Source organism: Myxine glutinosa, chromosome 1, assembly GCF_964187855.1.
Source record: "Myxine glutinosa chromosome 1, kmMyxGlut1.1, whole genome shotgun sequence".
NCBI classification, from domain to species: Eukaryota; Metazoa; Chordata; class Myxini; order Myxiniformes; family Myxinidae; genus Myxine; species Myxine glutinosa.
In genome coordinates, this window is record NC_136261.1 from 416503820 (window position 1) to 416522968 (window position 19149).

Here is a 19149-nt window from a genome sequence, read left to right on the forward strand (position 1 = left end):
TCATGTTACCCTCCTGTTGGTGGAGGTTAGGGGGTTGGTATGCCCAAGATCACCTTACCCTCCTGTTGGTGGGGGTTAGGGGGTTGGTATGCCCAAGATCACGTTACCCTCCAATTGGAGGGGGTTCGGGGGTTGGTATGCCCAAGATCACCTTACCCTCCAGTTGGTGGGGGTTAGGGGGTTGGTATGCCCAAGATCACCTTGCCCTCCTGTTGGTGGGGGTTAGGGGGTTGGTATGCCCAAGATCACCTTACCCTCCAGTTGGTGGGGGTTAGGGGGTTGGTATGCCCAAGATCACCTTACACCTCCAGTTGGTGGGGGTTAGGGGGTTGGTATGCCCAAGATCACCTTACCCTCCTGTTGGTGGGGGTTAGGGGGTTCGTATGCCCAAGAACACCTTACCCTCCAGTTGGTGGGGGTTAGGGGGTTGGTATGCCCAAGATCACCTTACCCTCCAGTTGGTGGGGGTTAGGGGGTTGGTATGCCCAAGATCACCTTACCCTCCAGTTGGTGGGGGTTAGGGGGTTGGTATGCCAAAGATCACCTTACCCTCCTGTTGGTGGGGGTTAGAGGGTTGGTATGCCCAAGATCACCTTACCCTCAAGTTGGTGGGGTTTAGGGGGTTGGTATGCCCAATATCACCTTACCCTCCAGTTGGTGGGGGTTAGGGGGTTGGTATGCCAAAGATCACCTTACCCTCCAGTTTGTGGGGGTTAGGGGGTTGGTATGCCCAAGATCACCTTACCCTCCAGTTGGTGGGGGTTAGGGGGTTGGTATGCCCAAGATCACCTTGCCCTCCTGTTGGTGGGGGTTAGGGGGTTGGTATGCCCAAGATCACCTTGCCCTCCTGTTGGTGGGGGTTAGGGGGTTGGTATGCCCAAGATCACGATACCCTCCTGTTGGTGGGGGTTAGGGGGTTGGTATGCCCAAGATCACCTTCCCCTCCTGTTGGTGGGGGTTAGAGGGTTGGTATGCCCAAGATCACGTTACCCTCCTGTTGGTGGGGGTTAGGGGGTTGGTATGCCCAAGATCACCTTACCCTCCTGTTGGTGGGGGTTAGGGGGTTGGTATGCCCAAGATCACCTTCCCCTCCTGTTGGTGGGGGTTAGGGGGTTGGTATGCCCAAGATCACGTTACCCTCCTGTCGGTGGGGGTTAGGGGGTTGGTTTGCCCAAGATCACCTTCCCCTCCTGTTGGTGGGGGTTAGGCGGTTGGTATGCCCAAGATCACGTTACCCTCCTGTTGGTGGGGGTTAGGGGGTTGGTATGCCCAAGATCACCTTACCCTCCTGTTGGTGGGGGTTAGGGGGTTGGTATGCCCAAGATCACGTTACCCTCCAATTGGAGGGGGTTCGGGGGTTGGTATGCCCAAGATCACCTTACCCTCCATTTGGTGGGGGTTAGGGGGTTGGTATGCCCAAGATCACCTTGCCCTCCATTTGGTGGGGGTTCGTGGGTTGGTATGCCCAAGATGATATAACCCTCCTGTTGGTGGGGGTTAGTATGCCCAAGATCACCTTACCCTCCTGTTCGGGGAGGCATGTTGAAGCTACATTGCTCTCATTCCAGTATGGAATGTTTTGACAAGTTTCTCCTCTCACCACTAATCCCCTCCAGGTAAAGTCTCATTTATTGAACTGCATTATTTGTTGTAAATCATTCATTGGATGTAATCGATAAATTTGTATCTATTGTAATCCCGTGTGTTGTGTTGAGTTGGTGAATCCATCATTTGACGGGATTTTCCTTGAGTATTCACATGAAGAACAATCCCCGAGTATTAACATTCGGAATAATCATTCAGGGTATTAAATGAAATGACAAACTGGATAAGAAGATCATCAGAAGGTGCACTCGATCATCACAAACAGCTAACACAACAAAGCGCCAGGTGTCTCATGACAATGTGCTTGTGTCGACAAACACAGAAACAGAGATTATAATGAGATTCCATGAGTGAAACATCTGATCCATCACTCAATGGGAGTTTTAGTAAAACGAAGTTATGAAGGTACACCTGGTATCATACCATCACCTGGCATCATCACTATAAAGGTACACCTGGTATCATACCATCACCTGGTATCATCACTATTAAGGTACACCTCGTATCATACCATCACCTGGTATCATCACTATAAAGGTACACCTGGTATCATACCATCACCTGGTATCATCACTATAAAGGTACACCTGGTATCATACCATCACCTGGTATCATCACTATAAAGGTACACCTGGTATCATACCATCACCTGGTATCATCACTATAAAGGTACACCTGGTTCCGGTCTCTGAGCTGTGGATGTGCGATTTTCACCTCTGCCACCTTCCTCAAAGATGTCTTTGCCGGTCGTTTTTGTTGTTTATTTTGTTTGGTGTATAACTGGTATAACTAGCATAACTAGTATAACTAGTTCCACTCCTCCCTCCAGGTCTGCAAAACAGGTGTTCACCACCATCTCATATTATCCAAAATATCCCCATCCAAAACCGTGATCTTTTCTACCCCCTTTAACCTACCCCTTCGCACCTCCTTCAAATTCCCTGTTTTCTTTCCTGAAATCCCTGTAGCGTCCATCTTGTTTATCCCATGTTCCCCGGCCCAGCGCTATCTCTTCCACAGATCTCCCGATATCCCTGTTTTCCACTGTTGTTGTACTTCCCTCTCACCCCCTCTCGCTCCCTTTCGCTCCCTTTATTATATGTTCCATATGTTAGCTCTTACATGAGACTCGACTTGGTATAAAATAAAATCGTCAGTGTCCCACACCTCACCAGGCGTTTCCACCATGTTTCGTCCGAATCCGTCCACAACTCTTTCAGACATCTTGTTCACAAATAGATAAACAGACATGAAAACAAAACCTCCATCGACCTTCGGTGGTGAAACTAATGAACCTGGAACTCTGTGGTTCCTCTGAGGCCCTAAAACTGACGTCATCCTGCGGAACCACACGGATCTTCCCGATCGCACTCTCCACACACTCCTTCATTCCCAGAGTGAAACACACACTCCTTCATTCCCAGAGTGAAACACACACGATCATTGTACAACATTTCTCATTAATAACTTGATAACTCCTTAACCCAGGTACGAGTACGGACACGTTACCTCTCCTGGTGATGAAGCTTGAGAGACGCACAAACACTTCTGATGACTGAGCTCATAGGGGAGGAGCCTCGCTCAATGACGTATGAACAACGTGATGACGCATCCTCGTAGAACGGGGCGTGATCACCCACGCATTCGACTTTCACAGCAGGTCACGTGATTGTATTAATAACAACAACTAGATTTTCAACTTGTTTTTCACCTTAAGTTAATTTTCTTGTGAAACAATAACCGGTTTAAACCCTTTTATGTGATGATAACGTTTATTTTAAACCCGTTATCTCTGGTTATCCCGTTTAATAAACAAACTCGCTCTCATTCATCTCGTTATCATTGATCAAAACAAACATCATTCCCGAATCCCGATCCACGGATTTCTCCGATCGATGTTCGAGCTCAGAAAGTTCAACAATCGGAGCCTGAACTGAACTCATTCGGGAGAACGATCTTCAAAATGTGTGTTCAGGTTCAACCCTGGACGGCTGGGGTCGAATCCCGACCCAGGTATAAACTGCCGTCCAGGTGTTTCGCAGGCAGGTGATTCATCAAGGTGTTCATCTTCGTCCCTCGGACGGACGTAAAGCCGGATGTCCTCTGTGCTAACATTAGTTGGTGAACGTTAAAGATCCCACGGTGTCCTTCACGAAGAGTAGGCAAGCTATCGCCGGCATCCTGCACAAACTACACATTCTTGCTGAAACGCAAGAGCAGTGGCGTAGTGATGGGAAGGAGGACGAGGAGGAGGGGAATGAGGAGGATGAGGAGGAGGAGAAAGAGCAGGGGGAGGTGGAGGAGAGGGGGGATGAGGAGGAGAGGGGATGAGGGGAAGAGGAGAGGAGGAGGCGAGGCGGGGAAGAGGAGGAGAGGGTGGAGGAGGAGGAGAGGGGGAAGAGGAGGAGAGGAGAGGGACGAGGAGGAGAGGGGGAGGAGGGGATGTGGCGCCAAATTACTCTTCAAAAACCGTTTTAATGCTCCATTTGTTTGTATTGTCTATAAATTATAACACAACGAACTCGTGAGATCAGGAAAAGCAACTTTCAGAAACATGTTTTGCCGTTTAAACTCCGTGCTTCGTGTAAATGTGTCATGTTGATGTTTACAAACTCCTTTACATCCGGATTCACTTTTTGCCTAATTACTATTTCTATCACCTCGCACAGATGTCCGTGAAGTTAACACCATTTACCCTTCACCTTTTACCCTTTACCCGATTCAAAGTTAGGGTTGTACCATTACAAAAATGGGGGGTTTTGTGGATTTCTTTGTCGGTAAAATGCGTAATTACGCGAATGCATAAATAGGGTAAATATTATGGACGATGGTAATCCGATTATAATTACTGGTACAATTTCAGCGCTCTTAATCTTTTCTCTTCATTTTTGCGATCTTGGTATTTCATCATTTTCTTGTTACAGACGTTACAGACGTGGTTTGGATGTTATTCACCGAGCGGTTTTGGGATGACCACGTCTGCACAAGATTATACTCGATATTATACCCGAAGCCGAACGTTGACTAGTCGCGCGATGCTAGGTCAATGAAGGAACAGACACACGGCTGGGATTAAAATGACGACACCAGGGATACGGTTCTCAAGACCTCCGGAGGAGATTATATTCGTGCGGAAGGTCAGATTACAGGGACGAGAGGTACAACATAGAAAGACAAGCACTTAGACACAATCTTATATTATTCCCGGACAGACGACAGACAAACGGAACAACGGCTGACTCACACGGGGGTTGATGGCAGGAAAGCGGGTATCGATGGCTCAAGGTGCACTCTTGGCTCAAAGCAGGGTACACGGTTCGGTCCAGAGATGCAGGGAGGTCTCGTCGCAGCGCTCAGAGGTGACGTTCTTTCTCAGGCCTCTCCAAACTCAGGCGCATCTGTTTCAGCGCTCGCAGGTCCTTCTTTCTCCAGCTGGGGGCGCATCTGACGTCACGTCCGCTACGTGGCCGCGTATATCCGGCGGGGAGTGACACGCCCTCGGCTCGCTAGCGCCGCCCCAGATGGAATCGGTCCGCCCTTCTGATTGGGTGCGGGGGGTTACCAGGCTCCGCCCTTGAGGAGGAGCTGACAGCCAGCCCCTCCGTGGTAACCCCGTGGAGCGCGTGGTCAATGGCGCTAATCGAGCCGGTGTGAGGACGCATCCTCCCCCGCTCCGCCGCCATCTCCTCTATTGTTGTTGTAATTGTTGGGGAAGAAGATGGAAGGAGGTATGGGAAAGGTCCTAAACTCACTACTGATGCCATATAATCACATTCTGGTGCAACGAAGAGTCATAATTAATGGAGACGAGGCCTTAACTGACATAGAATAAGAATAACTAGGAAGATGTCCGAAAGTTGTCTACGTGTGGTGCGGTGGACCTGGGCACGACATTTAATGGGGGAATAAGGGGAAGGTCGGCTCTACTGATTGTTATTTACATGCAATGGGACTAGGGAATGGGGGATTGGGGAAAGTTGGGGAGTATTGGAGAAAATAGGGGAATATTTACAAGCGGATATGGAGGCCAAATTCCATATTCGCAACATTGCACCCTTCTCTACCCTCGGGGCGTCCCGACCCGATAAATTTTTACCTACTTTAGTGTGGCACGCAATGTAGTTCCCTCTACTATTAACTCTACCCTGAGTGCGACAGTTTTACAGATATTCACAAATGAGTAAATATGTCCCCCTGCGACGTTGCACCCTTCTCCTCACAGAAACACACCCACAGGATAACCGAATCCGGAAAGAATTCTCAAACTAAACATACAGCCGGTAGGGAGCATTATTTACAAGATTACGCTGATATCTACACTACGATCCAGGACCTGTTTTTGGAGGAACACATGCAGATGTTATGCATAGAGAGAGCGCGCTTGCCAGCATCGATACACCAACCCACGAGTGCTCTGTGGCCGACGGCCTTTAATAACGTGCAGAGCACCCTTCCCGAGCATCAAAAGCACCACCCCACCACCAATCGGTGCAGTCACCATTGTTCATTGGAATAAAAATAAATTCGACAACCCCTAACCCTGCAGGTGTCTCTTGCTCTTCTTGTGGTGCACTTGGTGTTAACTAAAAGTGGTTCACCTGTATGGCATAGGTGCCACGTTGACCCATAGGTCCATCCCCGGGTGGTGCTTGGCCGCAAACGAACTGCGGTCCATTGTGGGTGGCCACAAACATTGCGGTCCATATGGTGTATCGATCCCGGCAGCAAACAGCAAAAGTGCAGGCCCACAACTGCGCAGCCAGCACCTCTCTCTCCTCTCTCTCTACCCCAAAGCCAGATCCTCGGAGGTGGGAGACAAAAGAAGCAGACAAGTGAGTAAGGTGGTAAGGGCGCAAAAGTGCACGCAATGTAAGGTGATGCACACTGGGGGCACATGGGAACCAGGTGAGACAGGTACGTTCCTATCGTACGCCCCCCCCCCCCCACCAGGTAACCTACATGGCCCCTCCCTTACCCCTTACTGCATCCACAAAACACAACACTACCCATAAACATCTACTTTACAAATCAACAAACATCCCTACTGTCTTCCCCGTTCCTCCCATAAACCAAATTCGTCTTCTCTCCCTCCTAACCAATCAAATTTGCCATTTTCAACTCTCATCAAAATTTGCCATTTTCAACTCATCATCAGTCCCTCCTAGGGAGGGAGAGATGGAATCACCCCAATGTCCCATCCACGTCGTGATGCGTCTCACAAATCCACAGCAATCTCATTTCCTGTGGTAAAACAAAGAAAACACAGGTGTGGAGTCATCATCATCACCACAGGTAAGTGGCTGCGTATGGTGCGACAGGTTCATCAATCCTAACTATTTCCTAAATGACTAACACACTTTACACTACCCGGGGTCTTTCTCCGGCCAAACCATTGGCCCTCTTACACTATGGGTTCTAAAAACCAATTCCCATTGGCCAAACTGTGGTGCGCTTCAATTTGGGGTCTCACTCCCCCGATTCATCTCCCGGTGCCCTCGCACAATTTCTGGGCTGCGGCGTGTACCTCTCCCAGTGGGTCTACCCACCTGCACACCTCCACCACTGCAGTTGCCTCCGAGCTTACCTGCTCCTTGCCCTAACCTAACTACTTGGGGAAGGCCCTCTGGCACTCTCCCCACTCGGTGCCCTCTCTGGCACTGGGCTACCCGGGTCCGTCCTCCGGATCCTCGGGCCCCATCCACAACTCTACCGGCTCCCAGAGCCCACCTGCGGCCTCAACTGGCCGACATCCTCACAGTGGTGGAGTGCCCAACCAACTACACGCACTAACAGGCTACACGCCCAGCCATTTCCACAACACTAATGCACCCATTCACAACACCATTCTGCAACCGCACCACAAGTGCCAATATCCAACCACAATTTACCTGTACCCTCTACCTAACACTTACACTACCCGCCCCGGGTACTCGTGAAAGGGGTCCACTCTTCCCCCATCCACACCTTCGCACCATGCACACCACTCGGTACCACTTACTCCAACTCTCTCCACACACCTGTACTTGCACACCTGTGCTCTCACACCTGGTGCCACCTGCACCCTTCTCTCCCCAAGCGCATTCGCGCTGATCTACAACACTCACTACTCACACACTGCTCCACACACCTGTCCAGTTGCACACCTGTGCAATCACACCTGTTCAATTCTCACACACACGGCATCATCTCAGCTAACTACTCCCTTCTGAAACTTGCGCTTCCCAGTCGTCCCTTTAAACTATTGCGCTCCCTCGTCATTATCATCCACACTAATCTACCTGCGTCCCCACTACAGGTATCAGTCACTAACTAACCTTAACGTTACCTAAGGTCATCTTCTCTAGATCCCTACACACCATATCCTAACCCACCCGGGCTAGTTTTCACTGCCATACACCCCATAATCTAGTGCTCCTTTGCCCCCACATGGGAAGGATGGTGGATTTGCCATCCCACCACATCGGGGGTCTCTCACTACCAATTTTGCACATCAAATTTCAACAAATTAAAAATTTGCCAATCACTGCCCATCATCTGCCAATCACTACTGCCAATCCCTTGCCAATCATCAAATTTTGTTTTTCTCTAATTTTGGGTCCAAAACACTAACCTCATCACCCAGTCGACTCACTAATACCTCTCGGTGCGCCAATCCCTGTCCAAAGCCCGGCTTCGTAAAGCCAAGCAATGGATGCTGGTTGTTTTGTGCCAGCGGCTGGATGCGTCCGGCACTCGGTGCAGGGACGGGGGCTTACCCGGGCCGAGATCCCACGCATCACCTCGGCGTGGAGCCATCCAATGTCCCGATCTCGACCTGCCGGAATGCCTCAACAAAAAGTGGTCGCCATGACGACCCTTTCTATCGGGCCGCCCGCTCCGCCTAGTGGAGCACGGACGCGGCCGTTCAAAGCGAGGCCCAGCACGCACCGAGGGCCCGATTCGGCTAAAAGTCGACCTAACCTCTAACCCGTTTAATGTCGATGCTTCACCTGCATGCTTACACCCCGCAGCCCGTTCCTTGCTCACACATCCAGCTGTGCCCATGCTCCTCGTACCCTTCCTTACACACCCAGGTACCCTCATTCCACTCACAGCCTTGGTCACACACCTGACCACCGAACACTTTGGCACACATTCGTTGGTCGCACACCTCACCAATACACCGCTTCGCACCCCCTCCTCGGTCACCTCCTCTGTGACAATCACAGGTGTGCCCTCATTCGCACACCCAACCACGTGCCTCACCACCAATTCCAGCGTGCATTCCCACTCACGCTCTACCATTCCAGGTGTGCATCCTTCCATCCCAGGTGTACATCCTCGCTCACCTGTCACAACTAACTCACGCTCCATGTCACTCTCACTACTTTCACCTCCATTCCTGACAGCGCACTCACCCTTACTCTTGACAGCGCACTCTTTCCTCATGCACCTGTCCGTCACACACCTTTCTCGCGCACACTCTCCCGTTACACCCTCTGTAACACTCACCACAGGTGGACACTCTTCCTTACTTCTGACAGCGCACTCTTTCCTCATGCACCTGTCCGTCACACACCTTTCTCGCGCATACTCTTGCGCACACTCTCCCGTCACACCCTCTGTAACACTCACCACACCGCGCTTCCACGTGCTTCCTCGCACACGCGCTACGACCGACTCACTCTCGCCAGCACACTCACTCCTCGGCGTGCACTTTTTCCTCACACACCCCAGAGTCGGACTTTCTCGCACACCTCCTCTTTCGCACACCAGACCTGTCGCACACTTCACCAACGGCCTCTCACGAACACCCGGGTCCATCTCGACCCCCAAGCTCCTTAAATCCCCTGGCGCATCATACGCACGACCATATTGGTCACCACTTACACCGGGTCCTCTTCCTCTTCGCTTCTCCTCCATCACCTGCGAATCCCTCATCCGGTTAATGAGCACATCATCTCGATCCAAACACAGACTTTGGACCAATTCTTTTATCTCCTCTTTTATCTCTTTCTTATCCCCTCTCCGTCGCTTCTTAATTTCGCTCATCCCTTCTTCCACTTCTTCTAATTTGTGCTTCACCTCTTTTATTCCCCGGTACGTCTCCTCAAGCTCGTCCTCCAAGGCTACCTTGACCGTTTCCATGTGCGTCCTTACCTGTCGGTCCTTCGTCTCCATTACCTCTATCACCTCGTCCAGCCTCGTTGTCAGTCCCTCACGTACCATCTGACATTCCCTCTTTGTCGCTATCAAGTCGTTTTTTATGTCGTTTTGTGTCGCTTTTAAACCTCCTAATACCGCAGTGTTCCTTTGAACCTGCTCCGTTAGTCCTTTTTGTCCCTCCGTCAGCTGTTCCACCTCCTGCGTCAGGTCCTCTATGCCCCCTTGTAACTTTACAGTCCCCTTTCTCACCTCCTTCTCCATGTGCTCCTTACAGTGCCTCACCTCCTCGCGCACTCCTCCGACCTCCTCACTCACTCCTCTCCTGATCTCCTCTCCCATCACTTGCATCTCCTGCCCAGATGCCACCCTCATCTGCTCCATTTCCTCCCTGTGAGCATCCAGTTTGGTTTCTACCCCCATTCTGACCCCCTCTATCTGCTGCCCCATTTGGTTAACTTCCCTTTCCGCTTGGTCCCTCATGTCCCTCAATTTGCCTTCCATACTGTTTTCTAACCCTATTAACCCATTTCTCACCTCTTTTATCCCGTTGTCTAACCCCTCAAAATTATTGTCTAACTTCCCAAATTTCTTGTCTAACTCCTCAAAATTATTGTCTAACTTCCCAAATTTCTTGTCTAATCCCTTAAAATTATTGTCTAACCCCTCACTGGTACCCCTCGCTTCGTCCCTCATTACCCCCATTTCGTTTCCCATTACCCCCATTTTTGCTTCTAGCCTCTCCATAAGGGCCCCCATTTGCAGGAGGAAAAGGTTCGAATCCACCAGGGGCGCTGCCACGGTCGCTGGCGCGGTGATCAGCGAGGCGCCATTTTGCGCGCCCGCTTCTTCGTGCGTGACGGCGCTATTTTGCGAACCTGCCGCCCTCACTGCTTCGCTCTCCTCCTGTCCCTCATTTTGGTCCTGGATCGACCCTACCTCTCTCTCCTCTACCGGACCCCAGCTGTCTTGATCCGCCATAGCGCGACTTTCAAAATTCGGTTTTTTTATGTATTTTTATTTTCGTAAAACAAATTCAAATTTCGGCCATTATAATTTCGCGCGGGAAACGCGCTCCAAATCGATTCTAACTGTTACAAATTTGGGCCTAATAAATTTAGTCCCGGGTTCGAATTCCACTCCTCGACACCAATTGTTACAGACGTGGCTTGGATGTTATTCACCGAGCGGTTTTGGGATGACCACGTCTGCACAAGATTATACTCGATATTATACCCGAAGCCGAACGTTGACTAGTCGCGCGATGCTAGGTCAATGAAGGAACAGACACACGGCTGGGATTAAAATGACGACACCAGGGATACGGTTCTCAAGACCTCCGGAGGAGATTATATTCGTGCGGAAGGTCAGATTACAGGGACGAGAGGTACAACATAGAAAGACAAGCACTTAGACACAATCTTATATTATTCCCGGACAGACGACAGACAAACGGAACAACGGCTGACTCACACGGGGGTTGATGGCAGGAAAGCGGGTATCGATGGCTCAAGGTGCACTCTTGGCTCAAAGCAGGGTACACGGTTCGGTCCAGAGATGCGGGGAGGTCTCGTCGCAGCGCTCAGAGGTGACGTTCTTTCTCAGGCCTCTCCAAACTCAGGCGCATCTGTTTCAGCGCTCGCAGGTCCTTCTTTCTCCAGCTGGGGGCGCATCTGACGTCACGTCCGCTACGTGGCCGCGTATATCCGGCGGGGAGTGACACGCCCTCGGCTCGCTAGCGCCGCCCCAGATGGAATCGGTCCGCCCTTCTGATTGGGTGCGGGGGGTTACCAGGCTCCGCCCTTGAGGAGGAGCTGACAGCCAGCCCCTCCGTGGTAACCCCGTGGAGCGCGTGGTCAATGGCGCTAATCGAGCCGGTGTGAGGACGCATCCTCCCCCGCTCCGCCGCCATCTCCTCTGTTGTTGTTGTAATTGTTGGGGAAGAAGATGGAAGGAGGTATGGGAAAGGTCCTAAACTCACTACTGATGCCATATAATCACATTCTGGTGCAACGAAGAGTCATAATTAATGGAGACGAGGCCTTAACTGACATAGAATAAGAATAACTAGGAAGATGTCCGAAAGTTGTCTACGTGTGGTGCGGTGGACCTGGGCACGACATTTAATGGGGGAATAAGGGGAAGGTCGGCTCTACTGATTGTTATTTACATGCAATGGGACTAGGGAATGGGGGATTGGGGAAAGTTGGGGAGTATTGGAGAAAATAGGGGAATATTTACAAGCGGATATGGAGGCCAAATTCCATATTCGCAACAATATTATGGACGATGGTAATCCGATTATAATTACTGGTACAATTTCAGCGCTCTTAATCTTTTCTCTTCATTTTTGCGATCTTGGTATTTCATCATTTTCTTGAGTCCTGTGCTGTTGAGGCCAATTTGGCTGGGTCCTGACACCTCAAATAGCAGTGCGCTCTTTTCTTTTTTGTACCCAAGTATGATATCCGGTCACAATGCTTTGTTTTCTATGCTCGATGGGATCAATTTGATTGTATCTCATCCAGGGATTACAATTCAATTCAATTCAATTCAATAAACTTTATTGTCATCCCATCCATATACAATACAGTATAAAATGGAACGAAAGGACGTTCCTCCTGGTCCTTGGTGCAATATAAACATTGAAGCAAGACTACACATAGAGCAATTTGACATGACAAGTGTAGCGCAATACCATAAATACACAGAACAATACTATAAATACACAGGATAGTATACAGTAAATACACGATGAATATCCATGGCAATATGAGTATATCCAAGACAACATAAAAATAATTTTTTAAAACAAAAATGTATAGAGTTGAACAGTTGACTGTAGGTTACATCTGATAAGTAAAACATTTATGTAGCAACATATTAAAGCGCGGCGTTACGCGCGCTGCTTGTGAGCAAGGAGGAAGCGGACAAGCGGTAACATATAAACGTCTTTATTGTAAGACTACACTGTAACACTCAAATGTTCCGGGCTGGTCGCCCGGTGTATATCATGAGGCCACGCCTACCCCTCGGGCGTGGCCACCGCCCACTTGGTGCGTGGAATGATGTCACCACGCCAGTGGGCTTTTGTGTCCGCCACACGCGCCCCCCAGAATTCCCGCGCACCTGGAGGGCCAGTTTGCGGGGCAGACAAATGACCCGGCCGAAGCGCCCCCTGGCGATCGGCGGCGTCCGGGGTGCAGGGATGCCAGGTGGGATGCCCCTGGCTGCCCCTGGGATGGGTGCAGGACCGGGGGGCGGCGTGGCGGCAGGGCTGGGCGGTGCCGGGGGTCCGCCCGCAGGAGGGCGGCCCCGACGTGGGTGTCGGGCCACTGGCGGTGGATGGTCCACATCGAGGTGGGCCGGCTTGAGGCGGTCTACCGAAACGCGGTCAGGAGTACCGCCGATGTCCAGGGTGAAGTGCTTCGCCCCGGTCTCCAGCACGCGGAAAGGCCCGTCGTACGGGGGCCGCAGTGGTGTCCGATGGGCATAGTGGCGGACGAAGACGTACTCCGCCGTGCGAAGCTCCGGGGCGACATGCGTCGGTGGGTGCCCGTGGCATGCCGTTGGCACCGGGGCGAACCTCTGGGCGGTCTCTTGCAGAGCGGAGCGCTGCTGTGCCGCGGACCATGGTGCCGTGGAGTCGGGGAGGAACTCGCCCGGCACCCGCAGCGGTTGCCCGAAGACCAACTCCTCCGCGGATGCACGCAGGTCCTCCTTGGGCGCCGCCCGGAGGCCCAGCAGGACCCAGGGGAGCCTGTCGACCCAGCCGCCATCGCGGAGGGTGGCCCGGAGCGCGGCCTTCAATGAGCGGTGAAATCGCTCACACAGGCCGTTAGCCTGGGGGTGGTAGGCCGTGGTTCGGTGCAGCCGGACCCCGAGCCCCTGCGCAACCACCCCCCAGAGCTCCGAGGTGAACTGGGGGCCGCGGTCGGATGAGATGTCTGAGGGGGCGCCGAACCGGGCGACCCAGGTGGCGATGAAAGCCTGCGCGACATCGGCCGCCGTTGTCGACGCCAAGGGCACGGCCTCCGGCCACTGGGTGGTGCGGTCCACCATGGTGAGGACGTAGGTGAAACCCCGCGAGGGGGGCAGAGGTCCCACCAGGTCCACGTGGACGTGGTCAAACCGGCGTTCCGGCACCGTGAACGGGGCCAACGTGGCCTGGGTGTGCCGGTGCACCTTGGCACGCTGGCATGCGAGGCACGTCCTGGCCCAGCCGCGGACGGCCTTCCGGAGGCCATGCCAGACGAACTTGTCGGCGATCAGCCTTTGGGAGGCCCTCGCGCCCGGGTGGGACAGGCCGTGGATGGCGTCAAACACCTGGCGCTGCCAGCCCGTGGTCACAATGGGGCGAGGATGCCCGAGGGAGACGTCGCACAAGAGGGCCGTGCCCGCGCCGTCGAACGGCACCTCGGTGACGCGGAGGCCCGTGACAGCGGTCCGCAAGGCCTGGACGTCGGGGTCAGCGGCCTGGTCCGCTGCCATCCGGGCATAGTCGATGCCGAGGTGGACTGCGTGGGCGACGGCCCGGGAAAGGCAATCCGCCACCGGGTTGTCCTTCCCTGCGACGTGCTGGATGTCCGTCGTGTACTCGGACACGGCCGAGAGGTGACGCTGCTGCCGGGCCGACCACGGCTCGGTGACCTTGCCCATCGCGAAGATCAGCGGCTTGTGGATGACGAAGGCAGTGAACGCCCGGCCCTCGAGCAGATGGCGGAAGTGCCTGACCGCCAAGTGAAGTCCGAGCAACTCGCGGTCGAAGGTACTGTAACGGCGTTCGGGCAGGCGAAGCTGCCGGCTAAAGAACGCCAGCGGTTGCCAAGCTCCACGCACCCATTGCTCGTGCACCGCGCCCACCGCGTAGTCTGAGGCATCGGTGGTGAGGGCGATCGGTGCATCGGGCGCCGGGTGCGTGAGCATGGTGGCGTTAGCCAAGGCGAGCTTCGCGCCCGTGAACGCCGTGTCCATCTGCTCGGTCCAGGTAACGTCGCCTTTGCCCGGCTTACCTCGGAGAGCTTCGTGCAGGGGGCGCAGGAGCTGGGCGATACGGGTCAGGAACCGATGGTAAAAGTTCACCATGCCCAGGAACTCCTGCAGCCCTCTGATCGTGCGGGGGCGCGGAAACCCCTTCACCGCCTCCACCTTGGCCGGCAGGGGGACGGCTCCGTGCCTGGTGACACGGTGCCCCAGAAAATCGATTGTGGCGGAGCCGAACTGGCACTTTGCGGGGTTCACAATCAGGCCATGCTGGCCCAGGCGTTCGAAGAGCGTGCGGAGGTGGCGTAGGTGCTCTTCGCGGGACGCGCTGGCGACGAGGATATCGTCCAGGTAGACGTAGACAAAATCCAAGTCGCGCAGGACGCTGTCCATCAGTTGCTGGAACGCCTGAGCCGCATTCTTCAGACCGAAGGGCATGCACAGGAACTCGAAGAGTCCGAATGGCGTGATGACCGCCGTCTTCGGGACGTCCTCCGGCCTGACGGGGACCTGATGGTAGCCGCGTATGAGGTCCACCTTCGAAAAGAAGGACCTGCCCGCCAAACGGGCGGAAAAGTCCTGAATGTGGGGGACGGGGTAGCGGTCGGGAGTCGTGGCGTCATTGAGACGGCGATAGTCCCCGCACGGTCGCCATCCCCCGCCGGGCTTCGGCACGATGTGCAGCGGCGACACCCAAGCGCTCTCTGAGCGCCGAACGATGCCGAGTCGCTCCAGGGTAGCGAACTCCGCTTTTGCCACCGCCAGCTTCGTCGGCTCGAGGCGGCGTGCCCGGGCGTAGACCGGTGGCCCGACGGTGGGGATGTGATGGGCCACCCCGTGCTTGACGGCCCCCGCCGAGAAGGTGGGCCGCGTGAGGGCCGGGAAACCGGCGAGGAGGCGGGTGAATGCATCCGCTGCCGGAAGCGTACAGACCAACGTGGCCGGAACCGAATCGTTCGGCAAGCCGCTTGGCAAGCCGCTCGTTGAGCTGGGCAACGCACAAGTGAGCGAGCTGAACGTCTCGGCCTGGACAAGCCGTCTGCGCTTGACGTCGACCAGGAGCCCATTAGCGCACAGGAAGTCCGCGCCAAGCAGTGCCATGGGCACGTCGGTGGTGACGAACGTCCATCGGAAAACCTGCCCTCCAAACCGCAGAGAGAGGCAGCGTTTTCCGTACGTACGGATGGGCGTCCCGTTCGCGGCAAGCAGTGCGGGGCCCCCACCCGCGGCGTGCTTGTCTGACGTGCCGGCGGGAATGACACTCACCTGCGCTCCCGTGTCGCACAGGTAACGGCGCCCGGAGAAGGTGTCCGTTATGAACAGCAGGCTGCTCGAACGGCCGGCGCTCATCGCCAATATTGAGCGCCGGCCCAGGCATTTCCCGACCCGTTGAAGGAGCACGGCGGATGACACCGCCGAGCTTCGTGGCCGAACTTGGCATGGAACCAGCACCAGGTGGTGGAGCTGGAGGAGTGCGGCTGGCTCCGCCAGGCCGGTGGAGTCGACGGGTTTCCCCGCGGTGGCGGTTTTCGCCGCGGCGGTGGGCGGGGCGTGGCGGCGTTCACGAGGTGCGTATCAGCGTGCTGCTGAACATCAGCGTGCTGCTGAACATCAGCGCGCTGCTGAACATCAGCGTCGAATGCCGTGACGGCCACGCCGACACTCGCCCGCGTGTCCGAAGCGGCGAAGTACTTGTCCGCCTCGGCCGCCAATGCTCGGGGTTCCGTTAGCCCGGTCCCGGCCAACGCGAGGCGAACCTGCGCTGGAAGTTGGCGACGGAAAAGCGCCCGGAATAGCGAACCGGGGGCTTCGTCGCCCAACAGTGACAGCATATGGTCCATTCGGACCGACGGGCGCGTCTCACCGAGCTCTGGGAGATCCAGGAGGCGGTCGGCCCGTGCGTCGTCCGTGAGGCTGAACGTGGCTAGGAGTAGCCGCTTGAGTGCCTCGTACTTGTGGCCGTCCAGTGGGTGGCGAAGGACGGACACAACTCGAGCGGCCGTGCCGGGCCCGAGGGAGGCGACGACGTGGCAATAGCGCGTGTCATCGCCGGTGAGGTGCCGAAGCTGAAATTGGGCTTCGGCCTGGACGAACCAGACTTCGGCCTGAGCCTCCCAAAATTCCGGAAGTTTGACGAAGTCGGCCATGGCGATGGCGTTGCGTGTGGAAGGATCGCTCCGGCAGATCCAACGTCGAGGGTCACCAGTAAAGCGTGGCGTTACGCGCGCTGCTTGTGAGCAAGGAGGAAGCGGACAAGTGGTAACATATAAACGTCTTTATTGTAAGACTACACTGTAACACTCAAATGTTCCGGGCTGGTCACCCGGTGTATATCATGAGGCCACGCCTACCCCTCGGGCGTGGCCACCGCCCACTTGGTGCGTGGAATGATGTCACCACGCCAGTGGGCTTTTGTGTCCGCCACAATATTATGTATGGCAGTATATGATACATGCAGCACAAGTGGGTGAGGGGAGAGGGGAAGGGGAGGAGGAGGGTGTTTAAACCCTATTAGTTAAATTAAAGTGGGTGGTGGAAGGTAAAATGGTGTTGAGGAGCCTGACAAATAGGGGGAAGAAGCTGTTATAGAGTCTGGCAGATCTGGCTCGGATGCTGCGGTACCTTTTCCCAGATGGCAGGTGGGCAAAAAGTCCATAGGACGGGTGAAAACGGTCGTCAGCTATACTGGCGGCCTTGAGTGTGCAGCGTTTGTAATAGATATCCTGCATGGAGGGGAGAGAGATCCCAATGATGTTTTCAGCTGTCTTCACTATCCGCTGCAGAGTCTGGCGATCCGAGACATTGCAATTCCCGTACCAGACAGTGATACAGCTGGTCAGGACGCTCTCATTGGTACCCCTGTAGAATAAGGTGAGGATGGAGGGGGGAAGGCTTGCCTTCCTCATGCGTTGCAGGAAATGGAGACGCTGCTGTGCTCTCTTGGCTAGGGAAGTGGTGTTGAAGGACCATTTGAGGTCATTTGTGATGTGCAGAATGTAATACAATTGTGTCTAAGTTGAACCCAGGTGCTATGCTGCTTCTGTCCGCTGCGTGGCAGTTATAAGAACTCGGACAGTCAGCGCTACGACCATTCCTGTGACATTTATTCTGTGTAATGTTGTGCATACTTAGATGGTGCATATTACGCTTTGTTCCAGGCTTGCTTGTAGTAATTGCAAAACCATTACTGATTCCAATGATTGCTGAATATTGATATTGCTACGGGTCTCCACCGCCCTTCCTACCCTTACCAAGGGGGGATTAATCCCCTTGTTCTTGCTGGGCTTGGCGGAACAGAGACTTGAAACACCCCTTCCGGGTGAGCGCAAAGTAGGGTTTCGGGACCAAGTCTCGCTCGTACCTAAATACCTGCGCCGCCACGGAAACGAGGAAGCAAGCCTCGCACGAGCCCCATGTATTTGGGGTACGCCGAGCTGATTGCAGATACCTAGATATTGGAACCCGATTCAAGCGGTTTTACTCGTACTACGCTTTGTCAATGGTGGAAATCACAAGGACGATCGAATAAGGAAAAGGAAGAACACAGGTTTAATTATTAACCCCACACGTATGTACAATTTGGTAGCAGCAGAGACACAGCACAGAACTTAAACAGTCTTATTCTTTAAGCCCAGACGCAGGCCCATCACACTCACACAGGGACTTGCAGGCAGGTTGATGTCCCGACCAAACGCGTCGACGTGGTCGTTCAGGAACGGCCCCGTCCGGCTCTCCACGGTCCTCGTGCGTCCCATGAAGATGGAAAGGAGGTGGTGGGAAGATCCTCGTAGCGCGTCACTCGTACAAAATCGCAGCCGATGAAGTAGGAAGAAAATGCGTGTTTCTCAGCGCGGCTGGCGGTTACACAGCCGTTATCACTCGCATAACTGAAGGCACTGTACGCAGCTCGGCTTAAAGCTCAACTGAGCGTCGCTTTATATATGAGCGCGTATTCTGGTTCATACGCGTTTTCCGCCGATCGCGTATCTCTCAAAGTTCTCTTTGGCTCACCGCGCTCCTTCAATTCATCAGCCAGGCCTCTCAAGTCCTTTGTTCAATGAGTCCTCCCGCGCTAGTCCTCCTGCACTAGTCCTTTGTTCAACGAGTCCTCCCGCGCTAGTTCTTTTGTTCAACGTTCAAGCGCCTCTCATCAGTCCTCTCCCCTCACTGGTTACTCATCAAGCTCATCACCCATCTCATAACGTGTTCACTTGTCAAGCGCCTCTCCCATAACTGGTGGGAGCTTTCGCACAACGGGTTATATCTGCCAAGCCCTTAGCCTGATCGAATGTTCCAACCACGCCCTATGACGCAGTGCTGCCACCACATGCTGCAAGCCCTGATTGGTGGCTCGTGCTTACTGTCAGCTCCCCTGCCGCCCCTCATTCGGCTCCGCCCCGACCCTCCTAGGCCTGCCTT

General features: G+C 54.0%; 1 protein-coding gene across 6 annotated transcripts in view; it reads right to left on the reverse strand.

Moving 5' to 3' along the window:
- Window positions 1–19149, reverse strand: part of LOC144889616 (E3 ubiquitin/ISG15 ligase TRIM25-like) — a 111320-nt gene that overhangs the window by 83129 nt on the left and 9042 nt on the right. For 4 of the 6 annotated variants that reach the window (XM_078770563.1, XM_078770561.1, XM_078770567.1 and 1 more), the window contains exon 1: window positions 3115–3199. The exons of the other annotated variants lie outside the window; for them this stretch is intronic. The gene's annotated coding sequence lies outside the window, so the exon portion shown is untranslated. Of the gene's footprint in view, window positions 1–3114; window positions 3200–19149 lie in introns of those variants that run through there. 6 annotated transcript variants of the gene reach the window in all.